This window comes from Ambystoma mexicanum, chromosome 10 (assembly GCF_040938575.1).
Source record: "Ambystoma mexicanum isolate Mex_15411 chromosome 10, UKY_AmexF1_1, whole genome shotgun sequence".
Lineage (NCBI taxonomy): Eukaryota > Metazoa > Chordata > Amphibia > Caudata > Ambystomatidae > Ambystoma > Ambystoma mexicanum.
The window spans coordinates 504,902,898-504,915,630 of record NC_090932.1 but is presented as its reverse complement, the minus strand read 5'-3'; the positions used below and the strand labels follow the sequence as shown (position 1 = coordinate 504,915,630).

The 12,733-nt window shown below is 48.6% G+C and overlaps 1 protein-coding gene and 1 non-coding gene across 2 annotated transcripts in view; one reads left to right on the top strand and one right to left on the bottom strand.

The window, feature by feature from the left end:
* LOC138493192 (kyphoscoliosis peptidase-like) overlaps nt 1-12,733 on the top strand; it is a 540,186-nt gene that overhangs the window by 500,776 nt on the left and 26,677 nt on the right. The gene's annotated exons all lie outside the window — the stretch shown is intronic.
* Nucleotides 2,585-2,746, bottom strand: LOC138496242 (U1 spliceosomal RNA). The gene has a single exon (XR_011277776.1). It is a non-coding gene; the product is annotated as a U1 spliceosomal RNA (small nuclear RNA).

The window sequence follows — 12,733 nt, the reverse complement described above, 5'->3', positions numbered from 1 at the left end:
TGTGTCTGGTGTCAGAGTCGGAAGAAGGTGCTGGAAAAATTCTCTCTGGACTCCAAAGGATTTTTGCACAAGTGTTGCGGAATACGCCAGTCCTCTTTCTGTGTTGCTGATTTGCCTGCTCTCAGACCACAACTACACCGCGCATGCGTGGAGCGCTGCATGGTGTGTGAGCAGTGTGTCTGGTGTCCGGTGTCTGGCGGGAAGCGAGGGCCCTTTCCCATCGCCGTTCTGTTTGGTAAGACTTTCAGAGCCTCTTATACCGACCATGAACGGCTTTCACTTGTTCGACAGTACCAATCTAGTCATTTGACCTGATTCGTATTGACAATACAATAAAAATTAAACCGGCCTTGGTGCACGCTTTCCAGAACATTGGAGGCCCCTGATACGCTCATTAAGACTCTCCTTCGTTTGCAATTACACTTCTACGTTGCTTGACTGTAACTGTGGGGCTTGACCCTTTGAACAGTCAGTGGCGGTGTCCTGAAACTAGCACTTGGGTCTTAGATTAAGAAAGCAAACTCTGACACTTTCTGTTGCCGGTTATTCTGGCAACGGGGGCCGCACTAAATTTACAGGTGACGCAATAACATAAAATCAAAACGTGTGTGGCGAGCGCAGACGGGCAGCAACTGCGCGGCTAGTCCCTTTGAGCTGCCCTCCGATTATCAGGCCCTTTGGATGTCACAAGAAGCAGTTTGTGTAACGTGTGTGGGCAACGCCAACTGGCAGTAACTGCGGGGCTAGTCCCTTTGAGCTTCCTTTTTGACCTTCAGGCGTTGTGGCTGTTTTCAGTTGCACTCTGTTTTGCTTATCATATAACTGACAAGTGGTCATGGCATTTCGAGGATATTTACTTACAACAGATATGCCGAAAGCTCTGAAAACCTCAAGCACCTCACTGGTCCTTAAATTCACTCCACATCGCCATTCGGTGGCCTCTCTCTGAAAACGCAAACACTCAGAAAACTTGCTGACAAGTGATCGAAAAAAGTTAATTCCGGGTGACATCCGTGACTTTTGTAGACCGGCTTCAGTGAGTACCACTGGACTGTTAGGAAAGATTTCATAATTGTAGGTAATCTTCCTTCCATGTGGCAGCCCCCAAACGTTTTGCTGTTGTTTTACACCCTGATCTAGACTTTGCCAGAGAAGCGCAGCCTTCCGCCGCACTCCTCTGGGCTTTCGCTCCATTCTTACGGGAAAACTGACATGCCCTTAAGACAGTCAGTACCGGGAGACTTTGTTTCCCTTAGTCCTTTCCTCATGTTGCAGCTTTTGAGCAACATGAAACAAGAGTGCACCGTAATTTACATTAGCGTGCTCTTGGGTCTCTAGTCATCCCAGAGCCCTAGAAACTCTCGCTGGTCTTATCATGAAATGTGCAAGTGTGTCACGGACGGGACTGGTGGCAGCTATCGTTTCTTTGTGTTTTGAACCCGTTTTTTTTTGCCATGTTAACCGTGCTTCCCGCGTTTGGCCCAAATGGGTGGCCTGGCCTCCAAAATGGCCATGCCACAAGGTTCTTTGTCCTGTCCGCTGACCGTCTTGCCCCTTCACCTTCCCTCAGGTCGAGCCGACCCGGGGCAGTCCTTATTTGGTCATGCACTTTCCCACGAAACACAACGCTTTCGCAGGCTTCTGCATGCCTTGTGTGTGCCTCCAGGATGTGGGCTGGGATGTCTGTTCGCAATACACATCCTGGGTGCCAGAGAGTCTAGAGCAGGCTTGTCCAACCTTTTTGAATGTGTGGCCGAAGCATTAACCTTTGGTCACCCAGTGGGCCGGCAAGCCAAAAGTCAATAGCCTCACCCAAAGCAGTATATTAAAAAGCGATATTGTGTGACCTTTGACACAATAGCATCACAGGCAGTGATATCCATGCAGTCCCAAAGATAGCTTTTGGTGTCATGGGCAGTGATCAAAAGTTAGTTGCTTGTGATTTCTTTCAGTGTCTATGTGTTAATATTTTTCAGAAATAGTGGGGGCGACCGAGCGTAGCGAGGGATCTACAAGGTTCTAGGGAGGGTTTGGGGGGGTTCCCCCCCCCAAGAATGTTTTTTCAAATATGGGGTTGAAATGGTGCATTTTACAGCAGAAAAGGTGACCAAAAAGCCATAAGTTTACAATCAGTTCAAAAGGGTAACATGAAAACTCCAATGTCAGCAACAGCAGAAAAGAACATTTTACAAAATAACACATTTTAATGATCAATGTGTCCACATTGTAAGACAGCACTGTCACTGATGTAACACATTGTCATGCTGGTTGTACCCAAAATATGCCCCTGTAGCAACATGTCTATGCTGGCTGTTCCCATTTTAGGCCAGCATTGTCATGTACAAAGCATGATTGATGCTGCCTGAGCATGTGCAGTGTGCCCAATACATATGGTAGCTTATCTCTTTAATACACATTACTTCTGTGGTGACGAAAGAAGCATAATTCAATTTAACAGATAAAATGTGGAAAAGCGATCACCCAAAGGTGAACCTAATTGAAAAAACGCAATGTGAGCACAATCTTAAAGTATGCAACCTAGCAGGCCTAGTGCACGCTTTACCTTTTCTTTCACCAATAAATCGGGGGGAGAGCGCAAACACAGTCCCCCACTACCAGAAATAATGCAGTTGTGTATCCTGCATTTGGGAACATAGCAACGGTCAGAAAATCCGATGTGCAATGGGTAAGCCTCACCCTGGGAGATCTGCCCTTGAGATCAGATTCTCCCCTGCCAGCTAAGTATGAGTTGCATGCAAGAGGGAAGGAGTTGGGTCAGTTCTGGGAAGCACCGCTAAGCGAGGGTGAGAAGGCAGGCCCTGACCCAGCCTCAACCCCTCACCCCCCGGAAGCTCTGCGCATCTGCAGAGCTGCCTGTCCCGCATGTAGGGTGAAGCTCCAGCAGACAGAGCCCAGCAGAAGAGCAGATTGTAGCGCAGTTCCTTTCTCCCATCAGGCCCTGCTCGGCCCGAGACTTGTATGAATAGCAGGATGGCTCGAGCAGGCCTGTGTAACGCTCACCTGATTCCCGCAGAGGCGCCGGTCTTGACTGGGTGAATGCCGTATCTTCAAAGGTGATGTGTAACACATGGTTGGCTCTTTGGGCTGGACCTCTGTGCACTGTATGTCTGACTCGAAGAGTAAGATGTCTGCAGATAGAAAATATGGGATTAATGAACTGGGGTTATTGGGTGCCTCTCTCCTCTTCCCTTTCTCTTCTCCTGTAGAACCCCAAAGGTTAACGCCCTCACCTTAGGTAAGTGAACGCCAAGCTCTCCATCTGCCTCGGGGCAGGGTGCCGTAACCAGTTTCTTCACTGTATAAGGGTGCAGGCCTCTTGACCTCAGAGGACTGCTGTCCGTCGTTAACTGCACGAACGGTAAGTTCTGGGCACTTCAAATGTCTTAAAAGTCTTTTGTAATGATATCTCTTGTTTTGCAGGGTTCTGGCGATGGCGGATGGCGGGCTGATGAGAGTTGAGGATCAAACCCGCGTGAGGAATAGAAGCGCCTGGAAGCACGTAAGTAAGCGCTTGTACCCTGCTTCACGATGCGCACTAACTGTCCCTTTTATCTTGCAGGTACAAGTTCGGAGCTTTAGAGAAGCTGAAGGGTGCTGGAATACCCACTGGATTCGGCGTGGGAAGGAGTAATGGCACGTGAGTAATAAAGTTGCCCAATGTCTTTAAACGCACCTTCTTTTGTCTTTCAGATGCGGGATGCAGCGCCGAAGGCCTCCTGAACGTGCGAAGAGCTGGTAAGCTTTTGTCTTTCAGATGCCGGAATGCAGTGCGAAGACCTCCGGAGCATGCGAAGAGTAGGTAAGCCTTTGTCTTTCAGATGCCGGAATGCAGCGCGAGGCGTTGGTGACAGCCGATGGACCAGGTAAGAGATGCGCTGTCACTGAAGACCGTAGTGCTAACCTGTTCTTTCTTTGTCTTTACAGGTGCTGCTGAAGACTGGATTCCAGGATGGTAAGCCTTTGTTCCCTTAGGCCCAGGATCAGAAGCAGAAGACACGATGAGCGTTCTGCTGCAGAGAATGCAGAATAACGCAAAGCAAGATTCATCCATCGGGTGTGGTTTAAATAGCCTCCTGTAGTGCTTAGGTGTCTCCTTCCACAGCCACGCCTAGGTAAGAAAAGAGTTCCTGCTTTCCAGAAGAGTTCCAGTGTTCTGAACCTAGGGAGTGGCTCCTGCCCCACCCAACAGGAAAAGTAGTCCCAAACAGAAGAGGATCAGGGGTTCAACTGGCAGGTAAGTAAGCAGCATGGTCTGCTGCAGGTAAGTCCACCCAAGCATTATGAGCCCGGCGCTTCCAGCGCTGGGACTGGGCATCTTTATGAGCCTGGTGCCACTGGCGCCAGGACAGGGTCCAAAAGGTCCCAATTGGGACTGGCTGGCACTCGGAACCGGGGTTATGGGTCTGCTTCCAAGGGAGTCGGGCAAGTCCTGATCTTTTGGAAGCAGAGATCATGACAGCACCCCCCCCTCAAGGCCCCTCCCAAACCGGGCTTCTCCGGGGGTTTGGGCTTGTTAGGAAATGTTCGATGAAATCTTTTGATTAGATGAGGCGCGTGGACATATTCTGCAGGTTCCCAGGATCTTTCTTGGGGACCGTAGCCTTTCCAGTCAATCAGGTAAAATAGTTTAGATTTGGAGATCTTGGAATCCAGGATGCTTTTGACTTCAAACTCGAGTTCTCCATCAACTAGAATAGGTTTTGGAGATGTAGTTAGTCGGGTTTGAGGTTGCACAGGTTTTAATAGAGAGACGTGGAAGACCGGATGTATCTTCATGTGAGGGGGCAAGTCCAACTTGACCGCTACTGGATTTACTATGGTAGTGATGGAATAGGGACCAAGGTATCTTGGGTTGAATGTGCGTGGTCCTTTTAGAGGTAGATATTTGGTGGATAACCAGACTTCATCTTCTACTTGATATTGGGGGGCTTCCTTCCGATGTTGGTCTGCTCCTTTCTTGTATTGTTCTTTAGCCCTTTGAAGGTGAGAAACGGCTTCCTTAAAGGCTTGGGTGATTGTAGAATGCAGGTGGTCTACTGCTGGTGTTCCAAGATCTTGGAGTGGATCCAACTCCGAGGTTCGAGGGTGACTACCGTATAAAAGAAAAAATGGGGTCTTCCCAGTTCCCGAGTGGACAGAGTTATTGTAGGCATATTCGGCTATCCAAAGGATATCTTTCCAAGTTTTTTCAGTTTGTTGTAGCATGCAGCGCAAATACTGTTCCAGAGTTTGATTGGTCCTCTCGGTTTGTCCGTCGGTTTGAGGGTGGTGGCTGGTCGAAAGACTCACATCAATTTGAGCCGACCGACAGCAACTTCGCCAAAAATGAGAAATAAATTGACTACCTCGATCCGAAATTAGAACTGAAGGAAAACCGTGCAGTCGGACGATGTTTTCGAGAAATTCTCGGGCCAGAGTTGCTGCTGTTGGCAAGCCTTTGAGCGGAATGAAATGCGCCATCTTGGAGAATAAATCCACGATTACTAGGATCGTATTGTATCCGGAGCATGGAGGTAGATCGGTGATGAAGTCCATAGAAAGCGTATGCCAAGGGCGAGGCGGGATGTCAATAGGGCGTAAGAGGCCGGCTGGTTTTTCCTTTTGACTCTTGTTTTGGGCGCATACTCCACAGGACATTATAAAGTCTCTGATATCTTTTTTCCAAGACGGCCACCAGAAGTAGCGCTTGATCTTTTCCGAGGTCTTGGTCATACCGGGATGTCCTTCCATTAAAGAATCGTGATAACAAGAGATTACCTTTTTCTGTAAATCTGTGCTGGGCAGGTATAACCGTTCTTGGAAATATAATAGGTTGTCCTTCACCGTAAAGTCCTTTCCCTGCAGATGCCAATTCTGTATGTCTGCTGGAGTTACCAGTAGCCTGGCTTTATCCTTAACTTCCTCTATGGATTGTGTGGCGATTACACCTAGAATTCTTTGTTCGGGAATGATAGGTACAGGTTTAGGATTGATCAAATGTTCTTCCACTCCCATCCGAGAAAGGGCATCAGCTTTACCATTTTTTGTACCAGGTCGATAAGTAATTATGAAGTCAAACTCAGCAAAGAATAGTGCCCAACGGAGTTGCCTAGAGGATTGAGCTTTTGCGGTTTTCAAATATTGCAGGTTTCGGTGATCTGTAATCACAGTAACGGTGTGCCGGGCCCCCAGAAGATAATGCCGCCAAGCCTTAAAGGCGGACTTGATAGCTAGAAGTTCCTTATCAGTAATAGTGTAATTGATTTCAGGAGGCGAGAATTTGCGGGACCAAAATGCCACGGGATGCAACTGATTGGTTACTGGGTCCTTTTGTGATAGAACTGCCCCCATGGCAAGGCTCGAAGCATCAGTTTCAATGATGTAGGGGAGTTCTGGGCGAGGATGTTTTAAGATCGGTGCAGAGATAAATCTAGTCTTCAAATTCTGGAAAGCTTGTTCCGCCTCGGTAGACCATTCAAAACGTTTGTTTTTCTTTAACAAGGCGGTGATGGGCTGGACTATTCGAGAGAATTCGGGGATAAACCTGCGGTAAAAGTTAGCGAAGCCTAACATGCTTTGAACACCTTTTACGGAGGATGGCGATGGCCATTTGAGAATTGCATCAACCTTCTTTGAATCCATACGCACTCCGCTAGGTGATAATATGAATCCCAAGAATTCAACTTCAGTCACGTTGAAAACACATTTTTCCAACTTAGCGAAAAGTTTGTGTTGACGCAATCTCTCGAGGACCATTTTCACGTGTTTCTGATGTTCAGTTTCCGATGAAGAATAAACGAGGATGACGTCAATGTAAACAACAACACACACATCTATGAGCTCTCTGAGGACATCGTTCATAAAATATTGAAAGGCGGCCGGGGCATTGCAAAGTCCGAAGGGCATGACCTGATATTCAAATAGCCCATACTTGGTGCGGAAGGCCGTCTTCCATTCATCGCCCTATTTTACTCGTACCAAGTGGTAGGCTCCTCTAAGATCCAGCTTTGTATATGTGCATGCTTTTCTGACTTGGTCCAGGAGTTCAGGGATCAAAGGTAACGGATATCTATTCTTAACGGTGATCTGGTTCAGGGCGCGATAATCTATACAAGTTCTAAGGTCCCCTTCTTTTTTTGGAACGAAGAACAAAGCTGAGGAAGCAGGGGACTTGGAAGGACGAATAAACCCATTCGCTAGGTATTGATCCAGGTATTGTCGGAGGGGAAGATTCTCAGGCTCGGTGAGGGCATAAATTCTACTACAAGGAGGAGTAGATCCAGGTATCAGGTCTATCTGGCAGTCATAAGACCTATGAGGAGGTAGAGAGTTAGCCTGATCCTTCCGGAAAACATCTTGGAATTCTAGGTATTCAGGAGGTAACTGGGGAGCCTCCGAGGAAATTGCTGCCAGTGCAACACCAGGTCGAGGGTGACAAGTAGAGACACATTCTGGAAACTGAACCGTTCTTGCTCGCCAATCGATCTGAGGATTGTGCTTCTCTAACCAAGGAATTCCTAGAATAATCTGGAACTGAGGGGCCTTGATCACATCGAACACGATCTTCTCATGGTGTCCATCTTGACTTACTAGCGTCACTTCTTGGGTGGTATGCGTTACTGGTCCGGAGGCTATCTCCGTACCATCCACCGTAGTAATGACGTCCTTTACAGCCTTTGGACAAAGAGTCAGATTCATCCTCAAAACCATTTCATGATCCACATAATTGCCGATGGCACCGCTGTCGACGTAAGCTTCAATCGCATGTAATCGATCCGGATGTTCAGGGCTAATGAGGACCATAGGTATCACGAAATGCGAGGTCACTGAACTGGTTTTAACGCTCGGCAAGAGGACCTCTATTCTTGTCGGGCGAGGTCGTTTCCCTGCTCAGAGTTTGTGACCCTGGTAACTGCAGCTCCTACTGCCTTCTTGGCTGGTTTCACCGGACAGTCTCGAAGAAAGTGCCCCGAGTTTCCGCAATAGAGGCATAATTGCTGCTGTTTTCTCCTTTCCCGCTCCTTTTGTGTTAGTGGTCCTTTCAGGCCCCCTATTTGCATGGGTTCCCCGGAGTCTACTCCTTTGGTAGGAGTTGGTGGTTTGGAAAATACTCGAGCATCAAACTTGGAACGATCGGCCTTCCTGTTCTGCAGTCTGTGGTCAATTTGAACGACTAAGTCAATATAGTCCGAACAGTCTTGCGGGGGATTCACTACTTGGGCTAACACATCTTTGAGCTCTCCACGTAGACCTCTATAAAACAGCGTAATCCTTTTGTCCTCAGGCCATCGAGTTTCCACTATCAGTCTGTTGAAAGACGCAATATAAGCCAAAAGGTCTTGATTACCCTGTCGCAATGAAAGGAGCTCATTGTCCAAGGCCTGCCCCTGTGAATGTCTTGCAAACAGTTTTTCCATACTGAGCTGAAAAGCTTGAAAATCATGGAGAACCGGATCATCTTGATTAAGTAGAGGGATCGACCAGTCTGCCGCATTGCCACTAAGGTACGAAAGCACGAAAGCTACCTTAGCTTGATCAGTTGGAAAGGCTGCTGGCCGGCATAAGAAGTGCAACCGGCACTGATTAATAAGTACTGCAAACCTCTTTGGGTCACCAGAAAATCGTTCGGGCGGAGCCAGAGGTACATTCCAAGGTAGGTTGATCTGCACTGGGTTCGTAGAGGATGTTGAAGGAAGATTTGCCCCTGATGCGGGTAACGGAGTTTGTCCGGCTTGTGACAGTAGCAATTGTCTAGCGAGATCGTCTGTTCGCTCCTTGGAAATAATCAGTTCCCTTCTTAGAGCATTCGTTTCCTGACGGGCTGCATGCACTTCTGCTCTTAGTTCCCCAAGTAACTGGGCTAGCTGGTCGGTATCCGAGGTTTCCATAGCGCCTGGATGGGAGTTTTTGCGGTAGGCTTTGTGTTCTGTAACGCTCACCTGATTCCCGCAGAGGCGCCGGTCTTGACTGGGTGAATGCCGTATCTTCAAAGGTGATGTGTAACACACGGTTGGCTCTTTGGGCTGGACCTCTGTGCACTGTATGTCTGACTCGAAGAGTAAGATGTCTGCAGATAGAAAATATGGGATTAATGAACTGGGGTTATTGGGTGCCTCTCTCCTCTTCCCTTTCTCTTCTCCTGTAGAACCCCAAAGGTTAACGCCCTCACCTTAGGTAAGTGAACGCCGAGCTCTCCATCTGCCTCGGGGCAGGGTGCCGTAACCAGTTTCTTCACTGGATAAGGGTGCAGGCCTCTTGACCTCAGAGGACTGCTGTCCGTCGTTAACTGCACGAACGGTAAGTTCTGGGCACTTCAAATGTCTTAAAAGTCTTTTGTAATGATATCTCTTGTTTTGCAGGGTTCTGGCGATGGCGGATGGCGGGCTGATGAGAGTTGAGGATCGAACCCGCGTGAGGAATAGAAGCGCCTGGAAGCACGTAAGTAAGCGCTTGTAGCCTGCTTCACGATGCGCACTAACTGTCCCTTTTATCTTGCAGGTACAAGTTCGGAGCTTTAGAGAAGCTGAAGGGTGCTGGAATACCCACTGGATTCGGCGTGGGAAGGAGTAATGGCACGTGAGTAATAAAGTTGCCCAATGTCTTTAAACGCACCTTTTTTTGTCTTTCAGATGCGGGATGCAGCGCCGAAGGCCTCCGGAGCGTGCGAAGAGCTGGTAAGCTTTTGTCTTTCAGATGCCGGAATGCAGTGCGAAGACCTCCGGAGCATGCGAAGAGTAGGTAAGCCTTTGTCTTTCAGATGCCGGAATGCAGCGCGAGGCGTTGGTGACAGCCGATGGACCAGGTAAGAGATGCGCTGCCACTGAAGACCGTAGTGCTAACCTGTTCTTTCTTTGTCTTTACAGGTGCTGCTGAAGACTGGATTCCAGGATGGTAAGCCTTTGTTCCCTTAGGCCCAGGATCAGAAGCAGAAGACACGATGAGCGTTCTGCTGCAGAGAATGCAGAATAACGCAAAGCAAGATTCATCCATCGGGTGTGGTTTAAATAGCCTCCTGTAGTGCTTAGGTGTCTCCTTCCACAGCCACGCCTAGGTAAGAAAAGAGTTCCTGCTTTCCAGAAGAGTTCCAGTGTTCTGAACCTAGGGAGTGGCTCCTGCCCCACCCAACAGGAAAAGTAGTCCCAAACAGAAGAGGATCAGGGGTTCAACTGGCAGGTAAGTAAGCAGCATGGTCTGCTGCAGGTAAGTCCACCCAAGCATTATGAGCCCGGCGCTTCCAGCGCTGGGACTGGGCATCTTTATGAGCCTGGTGCCACTGGCGCCAGGACAGGGTCCAAAAGGTCCCAATTGGGACTGGCTGGCACTCGGAACCGGGGTTATGGGTCTGCTTCCAAGGGAGTCGGGCAAGTACTGATCTTTTGGAAGCAGAGATCATGACAGCCTGCTGCAGTCTGCCCACTGGCCTGTCGGCCCCACACGGGCCCATGGCCCTCTTGAGTAGAGCTGCTCAGCGCTGGCCCCATTGACAACATCATAATCATCCTGGACCTCGACGCTCCACCACCCTGAATCTCAGAGTTCTGCTCAATGACAATGCTGAAGCTTTGACATCTTTGCCGTAACCATATGCCGTGTTGTGTCAGCCGAGCCTGCACAGCGCAAAGGCAAGTATGCCCAGAGGTCACTGAGTCTTCCAGTGCCATCCACTTGGCACGGCCTACTGTTCCCAGCGTTTTCTACCCGCAAATCAGCACCACTGCCAAACAGAACTGCATCATTGGGGCCCATCGCTGCTGCTCTCCGACTTGACCCCAGCCCAGCGCAAAGGCACCCATGCTTCTGGTCTGATGCTGAAAAGCATGGCTCTGCTGAGATCCGAAAGACAAGAACTAAGGTATTTTGGTAACATAGTACTATTGTTTTTTGTGTTGCAACTGTATCAGCTCACACCTCTCCTGAAGGGTATAAGCTGCCCTCAGACTGCGCTACCAAAAGAGTGAAAATAAGTTATACCTGTTGGGCTTGCCTGTTTCACATTTATGATTGGGATCACTGCTGCATGGGTATTAAGCGCGTTATAAATAACCTATCATATCAGATCATATCATAGATCACAGATCAAGATCATAAGCAACTTCCAAAAACCTTGGCAGGTGGTCCACTGAGGCCCATTTGCAGGTTGCAGTGTGTTATTGGGGCACGACTAGGGTAACATATTGTGCTGTACATGTGGTATTCGCCATGCTTTGATACCCCACTGGCCACATCTATAATGTCCAATGTACTTGGTATAATGCATCGACATTTTCATCAATCCGCACTGTGCTTAGAGGTAAATGTAACTGAGCTCCCGCTGTTCTTCTTTGTCTCGAAACGAGGAAAAAAAGCACTGCAAAGGTTAAGTTTCCCTGCTGATAAAGTTTCATCTTCGGTGACATTCGCAATTCAAAAGAACGATTTTTGGGGCAGACAGGCTGTGTCGCCGCAACCCCTGCTAAACATATGTCCAGAGATGACAAACCTTGAAAGTAACTCCGCACAATGGCCCTCTGAGCAGCGGCCCACGGCTAATCAGGGGTTCAGGAATCCACTGTGCTGCCCACGCTGAGAGGAACTCCTGCACAGCACCTGTCCACATAATCCTTCGCCCGGGCCAGCACTCTCTTCTCCTCACCTCACCACCTCCTCCCTTCATCTCGGCTCGCCTTTTGCCCCTTGGAGCACCATGCAAGAGAGGAACGGGCATGTCTGGGCCGGAGCCCGTTCCTCTCTTGTCTTGTATTGCTTGTGATGTGTTGGTTTATTGGAGTTTTACCGTGATTCTTTACTATGGTCGATGTTACAAAGGCCTTGTAATAAATGTGTCTATATTTTTAATATAACACCTGTCTGGAGTAATTTGTAAGCGCCCTTGCTTTGAGTGTTCATTGCGGGCTTTCAGTCATCCTCACCCCTCTTGAGACCTAATCTTGACCGCCGCCATCGCTACCCTAATTGGTCTGGCTTGTCCAGAGGTTACCCTGTTCCAAGAAACTAGGCTGGCCTTCTGAACCTCTGCCCCTCCAGGACAGAGTTCAGAAATCCATCTTAACACATTGGTGTACAGCGGTGGGATACGACTGAAGGTATACAGTGTTGCGCACGAGCGAGGGCATTTCAAGTTATTCCTAACAGGACACATAGTGAATTGTCGTAGTATAACTCTTTAAAGGCCATAGTGCTATCAAACAGTATGGAAACAGGTACCTTGTTAACTTTAAATGCTCCTAAATCCGAAACATTGAAAAAGATGTGTGCTGAAAGAGGTGTCTCCTCGCAAGACACAAAAATGGAAATGATCCAAAGAATCATCGCGTGGCAAGAAGCACAGCTTGACGTTATATCTTCCGAGGACAGTGCAGAAGGAGGTGAGGCCGCTCTCACTGGTAGAACTGACAGTTCTGCTGCTGCACTAGTCCACCGCGACCATGAGGACAGGGAGGATGAAATGTCCAATGTTTTCTCTGCCAGTGCTGATGGGGAGGCCATACTTGAATTCAAGAAGCAAGAACTGCTGTTTAAGCAGAAGGAGCTTGATTTCAATATGGCCAAACTAAAAATCGAACAGGCAGGAAAACAGAAAGACAGGGATCACCAGTTGGAACTGGCCAAGCTTCAAGTTGCCAATGGATCCAAGGGTCCTGGACATGGGTCTGGGACCTCCTCTCATCCACGGTTTCCAAAAGATCTGCTCAGTGTGTATGAGGAAAAGAATGACATTATGGACTGGCTGAAT